We start from the raw sequence: 22,055 nt of genomic DNA on the forward strand, positions 1-22,055 counted from the left end.
TCCGAAAAAGGGTTGTCCGAGGATCCATCCCCTGAGCAAACAGCATCAGAGAGAGGACAGCTCTGTCACATCCCTCTTCATATCTGTAATGGTACCCACATTATCTTACTGGTTTTAGCTCTTGTCACTGGTTCTACGTAGAACAATTTGATTCATCGAATCAATGTTTGCCCAAATCCCATTTGGCTAGCCTCATTGAACAGTATTGAAAGCTTTGCATATGTTTATTGATACCATCCTGGGATACATATGTGCATCCAGTTTTTGTGCAGATGATGTGGAGAAGACGCCTTACATTGGAAGAAGTGCTGTGGCCTGCCACAAAACCACTCAGAGATACTTGAGGTCAGCTAATAATGTCAATAGGCGAAGGGCAAAGATTTTGCTTAGTATTTTATAATCGATATTCAACATCAACAGTGGCCTATTCTCTCCTTCATCTCAAGTCTCAGTACCAAGTCTGGGAAATAGGACCAAAAGTTCTTTGCATATTGTGCCTGGTAACCCACCTTAATCAAATGCTATACAGTATATTTCTAACAACCCGGGGCTAATTGTAGGACGGTTGGTTATTGAATTTGGCTAGTAGGCCATCAGACCCAGGGTAGCTCTGTCTGAGGACTGAGATCCACAGTGTAAAGTTTGGAGTAAAAGGCGAAGGGAACATCGCTAATGCTTTCTTGTGTGTATTATATATGCCTATTACTATCTGACACCTACTTTATGGTACAACTTCTTTGTTCCTGTCTAATGAGCCAGGCATGTACTCTACATGCCCTATCCCTCTGCGTGCCAGAATGCTAGGTATGCCGCATAGCCATAGTGAATAAGCTGCTTCATCAGCTCAGTATGCTGTCCCTAGTAGTGGTTACATTGCCTATTATCCTTGTCATTTTTTGTGGTCTTCTTATCTAAGGGGCTCAGTTGGTTTTCAGCTGTAGCCAGTTCTGCTTTGAGGGTCACCTGTAGTTTTTTGCCATACCCCATCCCCCCACGTGCCACAAACTTGAAAGCCTCCCATTCACTTGCTGGATTGGCTGCTGCTCCTAAGTTGTTCTCAAAGTATTTATCTATTTCTGCTCTAAATTGTGCCCCTATAAGTCAGGTCATCTAAGACTCTGAACTGCAGGCGCCATGTCAGGACCGCTAAGCAGGGGTATCCTTTATATATACTGACCACGATGGGTTATGGGCAGAGTGGGTCTTGCCCAATTGTTCTGTGTGGTTAAAATATGGGAGCAAATCAGCACAGCTGTAGATCTTATTTAGACTTACATATAAATCGTGCACTGACAAGGAAAATGAATATTTAGCTAGGTTGAATGTGTTCTCTACACCAAATATAAGTTAAGGCGCAATGTTGCCCTCAGTTTACAAGTGATCTTGCTATCCTCGCTGGTCCAGACAGTGCCAGTGGGGAGGGGTGGGGGGGTTAGAGGAGAAGTGTGACCTATCTCTCTGCACATCTTCCACTTTGTTAAAATTACCAGCTAATATTATAAGGGCACCTATAAATTGCAACAGTATTGTTGATAAGGTGTCATAAAAGTTACCTTTGTCAGGTCCGCGCACATACACATTGGCCAGGAGTATTTCGTCACTGTCTAATCAGCCGAAGAGGAAGATGTATCTGCCCTCGTTGTCCACTAGCTGTCACAGTACTTTAAAAGAGGTCCTAGGCCTAACACAGATCAGTGTCCCTCGTGTGAATGCGGAATACTTTGTGCTACCTTGAACTGAACAGATGTCCTCTCCACAGTCTCCTGACGTTAAATGATTCGGCAGCAGTTAAGTGACTCTCCTAAAGAAGAGTGATATCCACTCTTTTACATCGCAGATAGTTATAAACTCATGTGGGTAAACTGTTTATACTTCCAATGTTTCAGGACATTATTGTATATACTGTGCGATTTCATTTCATGACTATGTTCTTTCTACCCAGCCATCGTACAGTGTCTTGCATTTTAAACATATATGTCTGCACCTCCTTGCATCCCCTCCATTCATCTTTATATTTCATATTGCATGCACTTCATATGTGATTAAACACAAACATTTACTACAAATCCCAACTAAACTCCCTTTCCTAGGGCAGTATCAAAAGGAAACAATGTCTCATCCAAAACACATGTAGTTCAACAAATCAACAGTGCCTGGGTCAGGCTACTGGAGGGGTGTCACTACTGTTTCACTCCTAGATCTATAGTTGCTAATTCACACCTGCCCCCGCTCTTGAACCTGTTACCTATTTATCATTGGTTACCCACCTTCTGTGTATGGGGTATGCCCAAGTGTTCTGCGTTCCTACTTATCTCCTATCAGAGCTTACAGAACCTCTCTGGAATGCACTTCTGAGTTCAAAGAAGACCTTTATTGTTGTTAATTCTTCCCCACCCACAAGTTCTTGAGAGACGAATTAACAGACTTCAAGCACACGTTCAAAAGAGTAAAAGTAGTCGCAGCAATGAAAACAAAATATATCACAGTACTTCTCAGTTGCAATGTACACAGCAGATTATATTAGCAAAGCATAAAAATTAAAATTCATCAACGTATGAGCAAGTAGGACCTATCTTTAGCTTCATCTTTCTGGGGTCTTCAAGTTGATGACTCCGGTCAACTGCGAGAAAGAGATTATCTACCCACACGGGAGACTGGCAACTGGCGCCTGGTTCCAGCCTGAAGTCAAGCAGATTTGAATCTAACTCACTGTAGCCCCGAGTCATCCTTACAAAAGCGTGCCCCCTCCTCTCAGACTCGGGAAAACTACGCAAGCCTTTGGAGACTGGCCAGATCTCCTAGACTTCTCCTCTTCCCAAGCCTGAGCAGAAAGGAAAACACCAAATGTACTCTCTCTTATCACGTCTAGTCTGGTGTGAAGAAAACAGCTTGGTTCATCTTGTGGAAAAACATAGCTTGGAAAAATACAGACATCTGCGATGTTTCAACTGCAATGTCTAACTCCACGTTAAAGCCAATAGGCAGCTAACCTAAATATCAAATGTAATGTCTAATGTCATGTCAAAGCCAATAGGCAGCTGAACTGAATACAAAATGTGATGTCTAATATCATGTCAAAGCCAATAGGCAGCTGGTGCTGAATACAAAATGTAATGTCTAACATCATGTCAAAGCCAATAGGCAGCTAAACTGAATACAGCATGTCAAAGCCAATAGGCAGAATACAGAATGTAATGGCTAATGTGTGTCAAAGCCAATAGGCGGCTAAACTGAATACAGAAAGTAATGACTAATGCCATGTCAAACCCAATAGGCAGCTGAACTGAACAAAACATATAGGGCCTGATTCTAACTTTGGAGGACGGTGTTAAACCGTCCCAAAAGTGGCGGATATACCACCTACCGTATTACGAGTTCCATAGGATATAATGGACTCGTAATACGGTAGGTGGTATATCCGCCACTTTTGGGACGGTTTAACACCGTCCTCCAAAGTTAGAATCAGGCCCATAATGTGCTACTGGTGAACATTGAGCAACTAATATGTGCAGTGGTGAAACACAAAGTCATTGGTCAAACACAATTAATAGCATCACATTCCACCCTATGACCAATGAATTTTTGTTTCACATATCTCTTGTTTCAAACAAAAAACAAAAAAACATCAGCACAAAAAAAAAAACATTATCAGCAAATCAGATTTGAATGATCAAAGCAATCACTGTAAAGCAATGGAAGTGGATTAATATATTGATCTCATAACCTTTCACATCAGAGACATCTACACAGAAAAGACTGAAACTTTTATACTCTGAATGAGATTATAGTGTCTCTAAAATAGCAATTTGATATAGCACGAGTTCTACTCATGTAGAGGTGCACTGTCCACCTGAAAGGTTTGCTGGAATGTAAGCGAAAGTCAGAGTTCCACACGAAAAAACACAGACAGTTAACTGTTAAGGTTGCTTAGTTCCAGTGGAAGAATGTAATCAAACAAGTTGAGCTTGAACTGAAGGCGCCATTTGTGCAAAATGGATCCATGGTGCTTGCACTTTACTCAGTCAGGTTCAGGTTGGAGGTTCAGTCCCTTCCCCGACCCCACACGCACACACCCGAAGGGGGACCACACAGCACACTCAGGGACAGTGGCGAAACGTGGTAGGATCTGCAAAAGAAAAAAGTATGACTTTTTTTTGCAAATAACATTTGTCATTTGAAATGTACCCTTCCTCTTTTCCCTGTTTTATAAATCAGCAGGACGTTTTTAGGGCCCTTTGTTATATTTTCTGCAGGTTCTGGAGGGTCACTTGGGGCTTTAACCCACACCTCAGCACTGAGGGTTTTATCTGCTGCACCACAGCTTCCCTTTTCTTGCACTGTCAGAAGGGCTGGGGCAGACTCATTCTTTACCAAACCTCCATTCACTGCACTTTTGACAAGTTGGGCCATTCGGTCTCCAATTTGTATGAATGAATCAGAATCTTTTCTAGTTATCAGCATAGTTTTGATTTCTTCTTGGTAATCTGCAGCAATCACTCCCCCTAAAACCTGATCAATTTGCCATATCTGTCCTGGTAACTTTCCTCTCCCCAACTGCTCTGTGACTGTTTGTGGGACAAATTGCTCTTGTGCGTGCTGCACAGTTTTTTATCAAATCTAGGGGAATGTGCATCTCACTCCTCTCTGCCCACCTGTAAGTGGCTTTTTCTCCCAGCTGTTCACATTTCTGGTGCACCCACTTAGCCATCCCCACTAAGTCAGAATTCTGGGTGTACACTTCTCTCTCTGAATTTTTCTCTTTAACATCTGCAAGGGAATTGAACCAGTTAGGTACAAGCCATGTGGAAAACCAAATGGCTAAACCATTGGCAATGAACCAAGAATCAGTGTAAAAATGACACATCTCACGCAGCTCTTGCTTTAAAATCTGACACACATTGTACAACGCTGTTCCTTCTCCTGTGCCAGAAAATAACATTTCAGTCAATAAATCATTAGTCAAACAAACATGCTTTTTATCCTCAGTGGACACGAATTCAAATGGTGCACTCAATTTCACTGGTGACTCTTTTATCTGTGGTACTCTAGCCCTGTCTTGCATGTACCAGATCCAATGTATGATCCTAGCTAGGGGCACTCTTCTCTTCCCCTGTTACTGATTTACGTGTAAATCAGTGTTTCCCTCTTGCACTGCGCAGAAACCTAAAGTCTGCATTATTTCATTTGCCAAATCACAAGCGCGCAGCTGCTTATATTTTTTCCTAGGGACCATATACCAAAGTGTTAGAATTTCACTCAGATGAGGGCTATTCTGTTTCCAAAAATCAAACAAGCTAATGAAACTCGGTGTCTCTTGCTTAGTGCAAACAGTAAAAATCTTTTGTTTTACTTGTGCATTTTGCGACCGTACCTCGTAAACCACATTCTGAGCTCTGTTCTCCCTGTTATCAGTTAAGGAATGCACTTCGACTGCCAAAAAACCTGGCTCACACGGAGGCTCAGACTGGCTCACAGCTGTCTTAACCCCCTCATTACTGGAATGGGAAAAGACAGATTCTTCTAAAAGCATTTTTATACATTTCAGCATTATCTTGCATTAATGTGTTCTGGCTAATTTGCTCACGTAAATTCTTATTTTCATGTTCTAACTGCCTACATTTCTCCTGCATTTTTCTGTAAGCAGATAAAAGTATCCAGACCCTTCTGTCAAAAACAAAAGGAACATCATTGCTTCCAAAAGGCACATTTTCTAAATATGCTTTATCACAAAAAGAAAACATGTTTCTCACAGCACCATCAGGCAGTTTAGCTACACATGCATTTTCAAACATGGTCTGCCGTGCTTCTGTAATTCTCTAAACAACAAAAAACAATTACACTTTTAAATTGTGCACGTAGAAATCTATAATTTGACCCCACTTCTGGTACCAAAACGTTCTGCGTTCCTACTTATCTCCTATCAGAGCTTACAGAACCTCTCTGGAATGCACTTCTGAGTTCAAAGAAGACCTTTATTGTTGTTAATTCTTCCCCACCTACAAGTTCTTGAGAGACGAATTAATAGACTTCAAGCACACGTTCAAAAGAGTAAAAGTAGTTGCAGCAATGAAAACAAAATATATCACAGTACTTCTCAGTTGCAATGTACACAGCAGATTATATTAGCAAAGCATAAAAATTAAAATTCATCACCGTATGAGCAAGTAGGACCTATCTTTAGCTTCATCTTTCTGGGGTCTGCAAGTTGATGACTCCGGTCAACTGCGAGAAAGAGATTATCTACCCACACGGGAGACTGTCAACTGGCGCCTAGTTCCAGCCTGAAGTCAAACAGATTCAAATCTAACTCACTGTAGCCCCGAGTCATCCTTACAAAAGCGTGCCCCCTCCTCTCAGACTCGGGAAAACTACGTAAGCCTTTGGAGACTGGCCAGATCTCCTAGACTTCTCCTCTTCCCAAGCCTGAGCAGAAAGGAAAACACCAAGGGCCAGATGTAGCAAACGGTTTGCGAGTCGCAAACGGCGAAAATCACTGTTTGCGAGTCGCAAACCTGAGTTTGCTATGCAGAAGTGCATTTTGCGAGTCGGAACCGACTCGCAAAATGCATTTCAGAGTCGCAAATAGGAAGGGGTGTTCCCTTCCTATTTGCGAGTCGCAGTGGTATGCAACTCCATTTGCGACCGCGTACGCGGTCGCAAATGGAGTCGCAGTTACCATCCACTTGAAGTGGATGGTAACCCACTCGCAAACGGGAAGGGGTACCCACGGGACCCCTTCCCCTTTGTGACTGGACCCCAAATTATTTCTTCAGGGCAGGTAGTGGTCCAATGGACCACTACCTGCCCTGAAAAAATCCGAAACTAAAGGTTTTGGTATTTTTTTTTAAGTGCAGCTCGTTTTCCTTTAAGGAAAACGTGCTACACTTGAAAAAAAAAAAACTGCTTTATTTAAAAGCAGTCACGGACATGGAGGTCTGCTGACTACAGCAGGCCTCCATACCCGTGAGTGCCCATAGTCGCTATGGGGCCGCAATTTGCGACCCACCTCATTAATAATAATGAGGTGGGTCTTTGCGACCCCATAGCGACTCGCAGATGGTGTCTGAGACACCGTTCTGCATCGCAAATTGCGAGTTGCAATTTGCGAGTCGCTCGGACTCGCAAATTGCAAGTCGCAATTTGCAAAGTTGCTACATCTGGCCCTAAATGTACTCTCTCTTATCAGGTCTAGTCTGGTGTGAAGAAAACAGCTTGGTTCATCTTGTGGAAAAACATAGCTTGGAAAAATAAAAACATCTGCGATGTTTCAACTGCAATGTCTAACTCCACGTTAAAGCCAATAGGCAGCTAACCTAAATATCAAATGTAATGTCTAATGTCATGTCAAAGCCAATAGGCAGCTGAACTGAATACAAAATGTGATGTCTAATATCATGTCAAAGCTACTAGGCAGCTGAGCTGAATACAAAATGTAATGTCTAATATCATGTCAAAGTCAATAGGCAGCTAAACTGAATACAGCATGTCAAAGCCAATAGGCAGAATACAGAATGTAATGGCTAATGCCATGTCAAAGCCAATAGGCGGCTAAACTGAATACAGAAAGTAATGACTAAAGCCATGTCAAAGCCAATAGGCAGCTAAACTGAACAAAACATATAATGTGCTACTGGTGAACATTGAGCAACTAATATGTGCAGTGGTGAAACACAAAGTCATTGGTCAAACACAATTAATAGCATCACACCAAGGTCACTCAATGCTACTATTAGTGATATTTCTCAGGAATCTTCCTCTATCTAGTATAATAGGTAAAGGATATATACTGCTACAGTAGATAATCTGTTTTATAGGGGTGTCTTACTTTGTCTGAAAGGATGCTGGAGTAAAAATCCGATTTTGACCCAGATTATGCCTCTTCTATTTTTTTGTTGCCCATTCCTCCAGGTTATTGAGCACTGCGTAGTCAACATTACGCATTCCCCTCTTACCTTCTGTGCTTTCTGAAACAAAGGGGGAACCCTTTGAATGGGGACCAGGTCCCCATTGTCTGCGTGGCCATCCCAGCTTTCGTCTCAGCTGCTAAAATGGTGGAACATCCATACCCTTTCCAGTCTGTTTCTCTAGCCAGTCCCACATTTCCTCAGGGTCTTCGAAGAAACCATGTCTTATCAATGATAATTTTGAGCAATGCTGAAAAAAAGAGGGCATACTCGGCGTTGTCTGCCCTGCTGTCTTCGTTTTACTTCTGAAAAGTGTAATCGTCCATTTGTACTGCCAGAGTGTAGTCTGGAAATAACAGGACCCTGGCTTCTCCTACCACAAGGTGGCCTATTTTCTATGCTGTGGCTAAGATAAGAAAGCAAACTCTACATGTGAGTTCTGTTATTTCTTTCTGGAGAGATGCTGTCTCTGGTGTGAAGACATCTAGTCATGTTTCAGGATGTCTCATCTTGCTACCTAGTTTCCTATGGTCCTTGCATATTAGATTCATATTGATCAGAAAAGTATATATCTTGTTTTCTAGTTTTTCACAGGAGGGCATTATGGTTACCAAGATGTTATTTGGTTTGGCTTGCATTTGGGATTCGCCAACGCTACCCAGACTGGCACCCTGCTGCCCATGTCTTGACATCTGCTCACCTTACTTTGTTCCATTTCTGTGTTCTGCACTTTCTGGAGCCCTGGTTGCTTTCTGGCAGCACACCTCCAAACTAAGTAGATTGCAAAGATCTTTGACCTAACAGTACCAGAAGTTTTCTACACCTGGTGGGGGTGAGGTGGCGAAAGCGCGGGCACAAGCCACAGCAGATCAATGTCCTCCCACAACTAAAAAAAACAGAGGAGGTCAGGATTGCCTACCACTCACCTTCACTCAGCCCAGTGTTGCCTGCATATGGGTCAGGGCGGCATCCCCTTGTTCTTCCAGGACACCCATGTTTTCCCAGGGTCCACACTAGGTTAATCACTGGGCTTCAGGTGCTACCGCTACAGGTAATTCCGGCACAAGAACCAGTTGCAGTTATGTCTCAGATCACGACCGCTAGGGTTGCTTCTCAGCATCAGTGTCAGTGTCTTCAGTGCTCCAGAGTCTCATAACGAATCAACACAAAAACACATCTCTTCTAAAGTTCCTACCATATCCCTCAAAATGGAGCCCAGGCCACGCCATAGGATCCGCCCAACAGGCCGGGCTACACTCATTTGCTATCTGGCTCCGATCCCAGATCTCCTGGGCCTGTGCTTGTATCGCTGGGGACAGCACTCACATGTACAGTCTCGCCCAGCGACGCTTGCCTCCTGTGTCCCTCCTCCAATAGAGGCTTTACTTCATGTTCGGCCCAGGTTTCATGGTCTGGATGCTTCACGTCAGCGTCCTCAATATGGCCTCCCCACCTTTCCCAACAGCCTGCCACTGTCTCGCTGGGCCACAGTTATATTCGCTGGACATCAGTCTCGCCTTTCGTCTCTGGCAGTGCACCCCTGCGCCCCTCTGCAGCAACCTCCTGTGATCTCTAGAGTGGCTGGGAGGCCCGCAGGGAAATCCTCAGGAGACTGGCCTGACGGGCACAGTACTGGCTCCTGCCTCTGCGGGGTCCCTCCAGCAGGGTTCACACTGTTTCCTGGGTAGGTCTGCATTTTTGGCAATAACATTTTTAAGCCATCTATGTAGAGCTATTCAATACATAATAAATGATTTAGCATCCTGAGTTCCCACATTGCTTCCAATAAAAACAGTAAACTGCCTAAAAACACACCACTGAAACGTGAAGAATTTTGATTTCAATTACACAAATTTCCGATAACTAGTCACCCGGAGGAGGCTACAATAGTATGGCTTTTGTCAATGTCTAAAAATCACCCAAAGGTCTCACACTGTCCATGGGGGGTGGCTGGAGTGATTAGACTAGAGGCGTGCTGATACCCAAGTGAAGTGCCTCTGATTCCTGCCACATAAATGTAGGCAAAATTGCATTTTTTTCTCATATTTTAGCATTTGGAAAAGAAAACATGCAAACAGCATCCCATTTGTTTTTCCTCCATCTCACGTTTTGGTAGGTCTTCTTGGGTGTCGACTGATCCAATGCCTCAATACTGCAGTCATTTACGAGCCTGGATTCCTACGGGTTTCTAGAGGTTATAAATGTCCACGGTTGGATTCGTTCCCTCTGTAGAAGCACAGATAGAGCCAATACTGCAGTATTCCCCCTAGGCAAGTATGAAGAAGCTGGTATTTCTTTGGGGCTAGTTTTGACATATTGTCTGGCAGAGAAGGACCAGACCACTTCGGGGACTCAAGGGTCTTCTATGGCATGAGGGCAGCCCACTGCCATAACTTTTTACTCTGGTGATTTAATGAGTATCAAGAGGGTTTTACGCACCCTAGGAAAGACTGGAAGTAAACATCCAATGTGCCAAACACCGTTTTCAGACTAGGGTTGTGGGAAGCTACCAAATTTCAAGACCTGTTGGCCCTCACCGTATACAGATTTAAAAAAAAAAAAAAAAACTGTTATTAGTCCACTGAGCTCTATGCCTCCCTGGGGCAAGTTGAAGGTAAATCAAATGGCCAAAGCAAATACTGACCAGACCCACACCCCACACATAATACAAATTAAGTAATTATTGGGGTCTAATGGTGCTCCCTGATACCACCTGCCACAAAGGGTAATCTCCCCAATGTGCATCCTTTGGGTACAGAAAGATGATTTGGGTCCCTAAGGAAGAGAGGTGCAAACCTAAGCTAATACGGGCCCAACACATAAAAAGGAAATCAATGTTGTTGAGTACTGCTTTCTACACCCACCAGGTGGGCAGATGGAAGGTATACGCCATAATCTGCCTCCCATGGGGGGCAAAAGGAATGACTGGGTCTCTGGGGGTGGAGGCATGCAGCCACATGCCTATATGGGCCCCACCCTGCTCCAATATATAATAATTTTTAAAAAAGAAGCGATTCCTGCTGTCTAGTGGTGTTTTTTGATTTCCGCTACTCTTCCCCCCCCCCGATTGGCAAGACTGAAGATAAACTCTCCACAATTTGGTATCCCAGTGAGGGCAGTAATTATGTCCACCTCAAGAGGACAGAAATAAGGTTTTGGCCCTGGGGGCTCGTAAGCAGCAACATTCCAAACGGGCTGGCCTACCACTAAACGCCTTTAAAAATATATATATATATTTTCCCTGGAATTAGTGGGTCTTCTACCCCAGGGGAAAGGGAAACTGAGGGTAAACACCTTAATCTGCCCACTCCCAGGAACGCGGGTCGGAAAGGTTATGTACCTCTTACATTCAGAGCAGCATTTGGGTCCGAGCTGTGCCTCTGAGCACCGACCAAACTGAAGTGGGAAATTCAACCTGCTTTCAGTCCCACAGCTGAAGATGTCTATACACTGATCATCAACAGACAAAAAAAAGAAAACAGGCTGCAGACAAAGCTTTATCCTTGCAGTCTGAGATTCCGAGATGAGGGCCTCAGAAGAAAATCCCTCTCGGGCTACGTCCAGAGGGATTCCTAGCCTTAGGTGCATTGGATGGGTTGTGCTATTAATAGGGAGGTTGCATCTAGAGCACACAAGGGGTTGATTGATTTCTAAATGTGTTATAAGACAATAGTTCCTGAGGTAACATGAAAGCAATCTGAGGACAGCTCCTCACATCACCGTTCTGTTCTATTGCTGAAGATATCAACGATGGTGGATTTATCTATTGTCTCAAATGCAGAAGAGGATGAGAATGTGAAGTGAAGCAACCACTCTTTCTAGGGTTGCTGTTTCTGTGTTGGAATCTACTCTGAAACCAGATTAAAGATTGTCACAAGTATGAAGTTCACTTCCTGCTATTTAAAGTCGGAGATGAACTTCTGAAAAATGTACAGGACTTTTGCAAGGAAGCAAATGTAGGGCAACAGGCAGACTTTTCCTAATCCATTCAGGTAGAGGCCTATTTTTTTGTTTTCTGTAAGCTCTATAATAGCAGTTCTTAACCTCCGAGGATCCCCACTGAATCAAGATTGAAAGCCAGGGACCTACACCTAAGCAATGTCTACGTTTATAACCTCAAAATAACAAACAAAAACTACAGAACTAACTATATCTCAAATACACTCATTAAAGCAGCGCAAATCAAAATTTAAATGGTAACGGGAAGGTTCCAATTTTTCAAAATTTAGTTTTATTTCTAAAACATGAAGCGAAATGCTGGACTCTAACATATTGCTTTGTCTTTTTTGTTCCTAGTGCATGCTCTTTTTTTAGTGGATCATACCAGTCCTTTAATTGAGGTCAACAATCGTCCACACTATATTCAATTTGCTGCATTTGCCCTGCTCCACACACACTAACTGAATTTTTGCCCTCAATTTCAAATTTACAGACTGTTTTAAATGTTTGCAGTTTTCAATTTTACTTTTTTTTTTATACACTTTTTATACACTTTTTTATACACTTTATTAATGTACTTATAGTATTTCATTTTTTAAACTGTCAGACCCTCAAGTAGGCACTGTCAGACCCTCTACGCAGGAGCCCCGGCCAAACTCCTCAAATGACTGCAACGCATACAAAATGCCTCCGCGCGCCTGACCCTCAATGCCCACCGCCACATCCACATCACTCCCCTTCTGAGAGACCTACACTGGCTCCCCGTCAACAAAAGGATAACCTTCAAGCTCCTCACCCACTAGGCGCTCCACAACACCGGTCCAGCCTACCTCATCAGACGACTCACCTTCTACACCCCGTCCCACCAACTCCGCTCAGCCAACCTCGCCCTCACCACCGTCCCTCGCATCCGAAGAGCGACTACCGGAGGCAGATCCTTCTCCCACCTCACTGCTCAAAACCTGGCTATTTGAGTAGTAGCAGTACCCCCCCCCCTCAGCGCCTTGAGACCCTCACGGGTGGTACTGCGCTCTACAAATACACTGATTGATTGATTGATTGATTGATCGTGGACATTATAAAATGTTTTACTGCTGTATGCATTTCATTACATACTTGATCGTTTTGATGGTTCTGGATGACATATTTTACCAACATTTCAATTGACGGAAGCTTGCAAGAAATGTTACCCAAAATAACCAACCTGCACCATATACTGGGTAACTGCCAGCATTGCTTATTTTCAAAAAGCCTCAATTAGAAAATTTACGTTTTCTAACTAAACTGTGTATACTTTAAAACTGATTGAGAATTCTTAAGCTGATGAGAATTAACACCTTTGCCACTTTTTTGTACAGAAATATGTTCTGCATATTAATGCTTGTAGATGTGTTCCCCTCCATCATTACTGCTGAATTTTATTTGTTGCACAGAAAACTGAATACTTGTGAAGGCAAAGTTCAAATGTTGCACCTCGCTGCTAGTAAGGACGACTTACCTCGGTAAATCTTGTGCCATCTGTGAATCATTAATCCATATGATACCGGAGGGTAGATAAATCTGCTCTCTGAACACGGTATTCCAAGACCAGAGAGAAATAAAACAAACAAATGTATTTAGTAGAGTCCGTTCGTCCCCTGTCCTACATGACTTAGCTCTCAAACGTTACCAAAGAGCTAATAATCAACGAAGGTAGTAACTTGCCAAGTCACGGTCTTACATTCATGATTAAGTCTAATTGCAGACAGCTGCAGCTGAAACACCCAACATATAATAACAGAGCTGGACTTTGGGTTGGCTCCTTTCAGCCTTTGGGGTGGGAGGGTCTCCTTCAGCCAGTAGCTCACCTGGTTGACTGTCCAGTTTAAGGAACAATCCTTGGCCTTTTTAGGACCGTTTACATTGTTTTTCCCACTGGTGATCAGTACACAAAGTAGTCCTACTTAGCTATGCTATATGACTCACCAGAAAAATAATTAGTGAATTCCCCTCGGAGGTTTGCCAGTAACGCCTCCCATACAGTGCCCAGGAAGTCCAGTGAGTGTTGATTATGGTAAAAGTAATTATATATCAAGGACCCTATGGGGGAGGTGAGTTTGGTGTAATGTAAGGACTATGCCAACAGTCTACAACATAGTGGAGCTCTATGGCCGCTCGTCTGTATGCGGAGTGTTAAAGTGAAGTGGGTAGAGAGGCAGTCTGTTACCCTATTGGCGTCCGCCTTCGGGAGCAAGAAATAGTCTAAGCAGGAGAGGGAGTTATGTGCCCCTGAATGAAAAGAGTGTATCCTCTCTCCTGTGGGTGGAACAAGCTCCAGCAGTCAGAGAAACTCACTGCCTCCAAAAACAGATACTTTCTCCACTGGTGCGACCTCAGCTTCGAAGTTTCGTCCACCAGGCTCCTCCTAATATCAAGAGTCCTGTCAGGAGTTCTCATATAAGTCAAGTGATGACCTCTAGGAAGGGTGCACTCAAAGGGGGAAAAGTATAAACATTTGTTATAGTTATGGGTTCCCCTTTCAAGAGGCACATGGTTGCTATATACCGGCCCCATTCACCAGACCATATCTTTCTTATCTGGAAATGGAGGTGTCCTTTTAGCAATATGGCCAACCCGCTAGACCCCCTAATGAACTTCGAGTGAAAAACATGCTTGTATCCATAACAGACTAGGCACGTAACTCTATTCACCATTAAGTGGGTGCCTTAGAGAAACAGGATGTCAGCCCAAAAGGTGTTTGGTCGTACGGAGAAGCGCTGTTCTTTTGACTGGGTCTAGCATGCAGTTCACGTGCCACGACACCAAGTGAATCATATTGTCTGGGGCCACGTTGAGACTGTCAGTCATCCGGTCAGGGACTGGGTCCACAAGAGGCATGTGTGGCAGTGTTCATCAGGGATAGTACCATGCCAATTGTAAGAACCAAAATACATACAGCCATAAAAACACATATGCCCCTCCCCACCCAACATTTCAACACAGCGAAGTAGGACATGTCAACTGTCGGAGCCAATTAGGCGAAGGCGTCAACCTGCCCACACTTTTCCCCAACCCCATGAACTAGCGCAGGTGTTCGTAATCCAGCTCAATAGTTCCGGTCTTACAACACTTGGGTATTATTTGGCACTGCAAGTAGCGGCGTTCCATACTACGGTCTGTGCATCCGCTTGCTATGTGGTCGCAGGAAGTGTGTGCCTTCAACAGAGTGGTGGTCATTATAATTCCTTTGTGCTCAGCCCAGATCTCTGGTGTACATGAGCCCACATCGGGCATCAGTAGGTGACTTCACAGGGAAATTGTTCCTGGCATCATCACAGGCTCTATCTGCAGTCGTGCCGCTTTCCAAGACTTCTGTATCTGCCATGGCAGGAGGAGCATGACCGGTTCCTGTTCAACACTAGAGGGCTGAGCCGCCAATAGGAAGAGTGTCCAAGCCCCTAGGGGAAGGGCTTCAATGAGAGGGGGAAGGTTTGTGATCGGAGGTGGCATTTTTTATCTGTCCATTGGAAACTTCATCTGGAGTGTCAAAGAAATATGTTTTGGCTTAGCAGATGATCTTAAGGTTTGCGGGATATAAAGGCATATATTGGATGTTCAAATCTTGCATTCTCTTTTTCGCCACAATGAAGGACTTTAATTGGTCTTGGAGCAGCTTGGTATAATCTGGGAAGATCATTATTTTAGGAGGCTGAAACAGCTAGGAAACCTGGGAACGGGCATGGCAGAGGATCATGTCCCCTGTTGGATTTGTTTAAAATGTGTGCTTTCATGTGCTAGGGAGGGCTCCCAGTAGTAGTTTCTGTGTCAAGGCCCTATGGGCTCTTTCGATAACAGAGCACGTAGAGAGGCCCCCCTGTGGTAGTATGCCGCGCAACCACTTGTCCAGGAACTTTTGGGGTAAAGGCCCTTTGCAGCCTTCAGAGAACCCCACAAATCAAAGACTGTTTCAGTCTTCCTCCCCCAGAAATTCTAACCGCGGCCTCCGCTATCCCGTCCACTGCTCGGCACAATTCTGTCAGATCAGAATGACATCGGAGCCCACTGCTCCAATTTTTGCTTCCAGAGTATCACACTGATGAGTGATGGCCGTTAGGATTTTGATGATGTCCAGACAATTGCACTCAGAGTGATCTTTGTCCCCGGGGATGCCACCAGCCATTTTTGCAGCAGTGAGCGCAAATTTGTGCAGTGGCCTGTTTGCTCAGGTGGAGCAGTTTGTCTTTGGTGATAGTGTTGACTGATGTCAAAGGTAGGTGACCCCCCCATCCCAAGTGGGTCCATCGGGGCAGCACAAGCAGTCCAATAAGTGGTGTCACAGGAAATCTGGGCTCAACCCACACCACTGTTGCTTAGTTTTCTTCAAAGGATGGGCCTAGCCAGATCCTGGCAGCCTAGGCTTGGGCCTCAATCCATTTGTCAATTACCATCTCCTTCTGAGGGTGAGGTGCAGACCTGCACCCCATTCAGGCATGGGTCAGTAGGTCATAGTTCATCAGAACGTACTCTGCCCGGGGAGCACCTCTGCAGACACACGTTGCCCTCCACAAAACCCCTGGGGGAGGAGACATGTAGAAATTTCTGCTACTTCAAAACTGGCACCAAGTATTAATATTTGATCCTCAGACCCACCTCTTGAGTACACTACTGGAATTGTGGATATTACAGAAGAAGGACGCACTGCTGTATTGCTGCTTCAGGCATGCCCTACTTGCTGAGAAGTAAGACTGAACCTGCACCCTTCATCCCAGGCTGAAGTAACTCCAATGGTCAGTTTGTTCTGAGCTACAGGGACACAACAGCCTCCGGAGGACTCCCTGCAGCTGCCCAGGTGACCTGCTACGGCATCTGGAACTGCCTGAGCAATATGTACCTCATAAGTCCTGGACCTTTGGTGCGGCATCAGTTGAACTCCTTCTCAGAGAAAAGGAGAAATCCTGACATTTTGGGCTCTTCAAGACTGTGAATGAGCCTGTTTGTGCCCAGATCTTGCTACTGGCAACATGAAGCTCAAGTGAATCTGACTCTTCACGCTACAGCGACAACCAGCAACATGAGATCTGCACTTCACAATACAGGATCGACATGCCATGGTGACCACCAGTGCGACTCTCCAGCAAAAGCCGTTCACAACGCTCAACAGAATCTTCGAGCTAAAGTGATGACCAACCGGACACACAGCCTGCTCTTCACACTACAGTAGCGACCATCCACAAGGCTCTCCTTGCCCTTCACATCCCCCTCTACCACCAACTGGACTCTTCACACTAGACTTTTGAAGGTAACTTTTTCAACAGGACTAACTTGGTCCCTGTATCTGGCCAGTGCTCCATCGCAGTCATCCTGATCTAGGGACTTTCACCCGGTCCCGCACAACCAGATAACAGCGAATGGTGCTGTGTGCTTTTAGGTACTATACTTAAATCTTTAAAACTAGCTAGCTCTGATTCTATTGATTGGATTTTTTTCATCTGGTGTAACATTATTTATCAACTTTTACTCTCTGTTTTCTAAATTTGTGTGGGAGTTTTTTTATGTTTTGTGCCTTGCTACTGGAGGGTTAATCCCAGGTTAATTTGAAATTTGCTTGTGTTTCACCCTGGCAAGAATTGCTGTTGCTGCTTGAGTAGGGTTTCACCAACCCCAAACCAGTAACTCAATTTCAAACAAAGACCTACTTTACTATAAAGTAATTTAAACGTTTTGCCATGAATTATTAGATAGTATCTAAAAAAGTCCTTAGATATTACATATTATAAACAGTTTTCAGCTAGTCACATAGTTTGCTAACTAAATAATATGAAAGTTTCTATAGTATTGAGCAGATGTTTTAAAATTAAAAATACAACTAAATATTTGCCGAAAAGTTTGGCAAGGATTGCAGTTACCTTGTCTGACAGAACAAGTGACCCATAGAAAAGAGTTAGAACTAACTTCACATTTGTGGCAGTAAAAGCCTTGAGGACTTTTTTTGGTATTACTACATGTCTTTGGGAATCCGCCCTGACACATCTAACTCCATATTAAATGAAAAAGAGGGCCCTGTCCTTATGTATGTACTTAAGCATACATAAATACACCAATGGTAAATGTTTGGAGGCCAATTCACAAAGGCAGGGCGTATACGAATGCTAACGGAGTTATATTTTGTGTACTCAAAAATGCCTTGTAAATAAGCCACCAAGATACCTTGCGGGACTAGGTGGCGTTAGGGCCAGAGCTTCAGGGTTTGGAACTAGGGAACAAAGTTCAAGTCTCAGTGTTAACTCAACTCAACATCCTGTGATTCTGGGCAAATCACTTTAAACACCCGGTGCCAAACAAATGTGACCTTGTGTAATGTAACTGGTGCCCCTATAAAGCGCTCATATCGTGTCTTGGGGGGAGCTGACTAGGGGGAGGAATTCATCCAGGGAAATTGGTGCAGTCAGAGTACTGCTTGGGCTACACAGCAGGTTGGGGGTATAAATCCGGTCACTTTAAGTGCATGTCACCATTTTGTCGGTGTGACAAGATGGCTGCTTGGATAGACTTCAGGGCTATTTTCCCAAACCTCCCTTCCCCGTTATATAAGAGCTAGGTCTGGGCATTGCAAGGAATTAGGGAGTGGCTTGAGATAGGTGCGCAGCAAGTTAGCTTGCTTTTCACAAGTTTATGTTTGGGGATAGTGGCAGTGCACACTGGAAAAGGTGAGGTATGTAGGAGCACACACAGACAAGACAGGAAGTTTAAAGATTGGTTTCTGAGTTAGGTCAGTTAGAGATTAAAAACTTTACAAAACTGAAAGAGACTTAAGATACATAGAGTACAGAGCAAAAGGGAGGAAGACAGTGTCATGTTATTGCTGGGAGAGGGATGGCAGTTTAAGGAAGGAGGTAGGGGAGTTAGGTTTTATTCCATGTTTAGTGATGTGATAGTTTTGTAAGGCAAATGCCAGGTTATGTTTTGCTATGTGCACCCTTGACAACAAAGCGGCCTTTTCCACACAAACCATTGCAGCGACCATTGACGCACCCCCTCTTCCCCAGTAATCTCAGGTCGAATTTGCGAAGTATAAAGTTACACAAAAGAAAAAAACTATGAGTTTATAGCCTCTGTAGACTAAATAGCCCAATGCTTTGCTTAACATGCAAATTAATTCATAGACTGAGTAAATTATTTGCCAATGGCAAAACAAACTTAACCAGAGAGGATGTGGCTTAAGGGACAGAGCTGCAGACTTTGGACCGGAGAACTAAGTTCGAATTGCTGGATCGGTTTATTCTAGGACTCTTGGCAAATCACTTAATCTCCCTGTGCTTACCAAAAATGAATGTGTCCTTTTGTAACGTAACTGGTGCTCATGTAAAGTGCTCCAATACCTTTGGGTCGAGTTCGCGCACTACAAAACAGCAAAAAAAACCTGAAGGCTATAGTACAATCATGGGAATAGTTCCTGGACAAACCAATCACCACGCATTGAAAGGGTGTCTTTTTCTGCAGTTACACGTTTAAAGACAGTTGCATAAATTTATGAAGAAACCCTGCATACGTTAAAGGTGGCAATATTTTTTTTAGCATACGAATATATGAGCGCCGCGTACAATTATACAAGTCATTACACCCGCGCTTAGTATGTATAGTTAAGCCCCATCACCGGGTTCGTAAACTCTTCAGCAGGCAGTTACGAAAAATGTAAACAAACTAATGCGGGGATCCAACACAAACCAGACAGCGAAACCAGATCGTATAAAGTCTGGCAAATAACCCGTAAACTAGTGAGAAATGCGCAAACAAAAAAATTATTTTTAACTCACTGTCAGGCAGGATAGCTTACTTCCAATGCTACAAAACCAACGTGCATGCAGCTCCTTCTTCCAGACAGATCTGCAGAAAGCTAAGCACTTCCTGTTAACCACTGCAGGGCTGCACGCAGTGCTAGGAGTGTGGGATATATTTAAAGAGACAGGCACTCTAAAAACCCCGTGTTTTCAGAGCAAATCTACCAACCGTGAGCTTTTGCGTAGTTCTTTTAAAAGTGGTTTTACTCATGCCAAATCGATGATGCTACCAAACAGCTTGATTTGATAATCAAATCTTATAGCGAGTCCGGGGTTTAGTCATGTGCAGATTGCATTCTGGGGTTTGTATTTTTGAGTATGTTACTACAATTTCAGACTTAAACATACCAGCTTGTAACCTAATATTGGCTCAAAAGCCAGGACTAGCTGAAGGAGTTGTACATAATGTGGACGTACTTACCAGCTATGATTTACTGCCAATAAACAGAGAGATACAATGGGGCTCTCAGGAAAAAGACAAAATGTAGTTTTGCAGTGTTTCTATTTGGCCATGTATGACTCTAAATATATGAACGTAGTAAACAAAGCGCAAAAATAGATATATACTCTGGGCTACTTTATCATCCTACACGAAAAGGTGTCAGACAAAGTGGAATTGCTCGCCTCAGGGCAGTGTCATAAAAACGTATTAATGCTGTGCATTCATTCATTCAGGCATGCATGCAATTGAGTCAAAAGAACGTGTTCGATGTCCATTCTAGCAATGCCTCGTGTATTCATAGAATTCTAGTACTGTTTCTTCAACATAAACAATACTTTTACCGCTTAAAAACAGGCAATATAACAAAGCCAAAAATCCAAAGACTTTTTAATCTAGGTATTGTGCACGAAAAGGAAACACGTACACACACAACACCATACAGTGATACACAGAAGGTCCCTGACACGCTTCCCTAGGGACTGTTTTCCTTCCAAACAAGGCAAGATCTGAAGAGGGAAAGGAGGGCAGGTCCTTTTAAGGAAGGCCTCTAGCCCACCCTCAGTCTATTTACACATGCAAATGCCTTGTCTGTGTTTTTCTAAATAAAATATTTCTTGTGGCCTGTGGCCCCACGCTCTCTGTCTCATCCCTTCACTTGCAATACTTCCAATCACTTGGGCTACTTTAAGTGTCTAACGATAGGTGTGTTGAAGAATCATGCAAATGTGCTGAACACAGAACTAATGTAATTTGTTTTTGTGATTGCAATTTAATTGGTATAAAAGTACATTCTTTAGTGCAAATCTACATTCATAGCTTCAAATGAATTATTCTACACTCGTTTGATTTTATTTATTTAGAATATTTATAGAGTGCAACATATCTCATTTTTGCTCATATGTAAAGGCCCAGACATGATACTTACATAGGCCTATGATGGAGCGCTGGGCCAGTCTCCTCCCATTGTTTATCCAATGGATCTCTTTAATTCGACACTAGAGGTGAAGGGAGCTAGCCTTAATCAAACAATTCCCAATGAACAGTGTAACCCATTTGACCACACAATTAGGACCATGAGTCAGGAATAAAGTTATGGAATTTTATTGCAAGTTAACTGTCGGGATAATGTCTAAAGTAATCTATCTAAATCAATCAAGGACATTCGATAAAAGAAAACTCTCAAAGACTGGGAAATGCTGGAAAAAGAGAAAAACAGATACACATGAATACCAGAAGGTATCAGCGTTTCAGATGCTTGGCCAAGAGTCCTCTATAGAGAGAAATAAGTGTTAGCCTAAGCCATACTTAGCATTTGGATGGACAAGGAAAAAGCTTAGAGGTCTGCACTTCTCAAAGTCCAAAGGGTTAATCACCCATTTCAACCTCTGAGAGCACTAGTTAATACCACACAAACCTTCTAATAACACACAAACCTCATTCATACATCAGGGGTTCCATTGTTTTCTCCATTCTCATGTTGTAAGCTGCAACATTTACTTATTCTCCCAGAGCAGTCCTTAGAACGATGTAGGCCTTAAATATCTGCAAATCTTCAATACATTACTAAATAGGGACTGTCAGTAGACACTCTGTTGCTCCATGTTCAGTGACAAGGTCCTTTTCTCAGACTTTCTATCACTAATACAGAGTTGCATCTATTCTCAAGCTAACAATTCATGTGAACGTACCTGCAAAGAAAAGACAAGCAAACAAAAATGGAAAACAAGATTTCATGCTGAAAGAAATGCAGGCCTAGTCATGTCAAGTTAAACATATAATGCAATAGTGAACATTTTAATACGTGTCATTTGTGTACATATAACTACAAAATACATAAGAATGTCAGTACATCAATTCAAATTAAATTCCAGTTTTAAGTAAATGCAATGCACATTCAAGTACATGAATATGAATGTTACTAGGAACTGCATTCTAAATTCAAATGTGAAAACA

At 43.3% G+C, this 22,055-nt stretch overlaps 1 protein-coding gene across 2 annotated transcripts in view; it reads right to left on the reverse strand.

Moving 5' to 3' along the window:
* The window catches only part of AMACR (alpha-methylacyl-CoA racemase), a 298,837-nt gene extending 279,101 nt beyond the window's left edge, over positions 1 to 19,736 (reverse strand). The window contains exon 1 of one of the 2 annotated variants that reach the window (XM_069220588.1): positions 19,637 to 19,736. The gene's annotated coding sequence lies outside the window, so the exon portion shown is untranslated. The remainder of the gene's footprint in view (positions 1 to 19,636) is intronic. The other variant, XM_069220597.1, reaches the window with a different exon arrangement.
* Between the last annotated feature and the right edge of the window lie 2,319 nt (positions 19,737 to 22,055).

Source organism: Pleurodeles waltl, chromosome 1_1 (assembly GCF_031143425.1).
Source record: "Pleurodeles waltl isolate 20211129_DDA chromosome 1_1, aPleWal1.hap1.20221129, whole genome shotgun sequence".
Lineage (NCBI taxonomy): Eukaryota > Metazoa > Chordata > Amphibia > Caudata > Salamandridae > Pleurodeles > Pleurodeles waltl.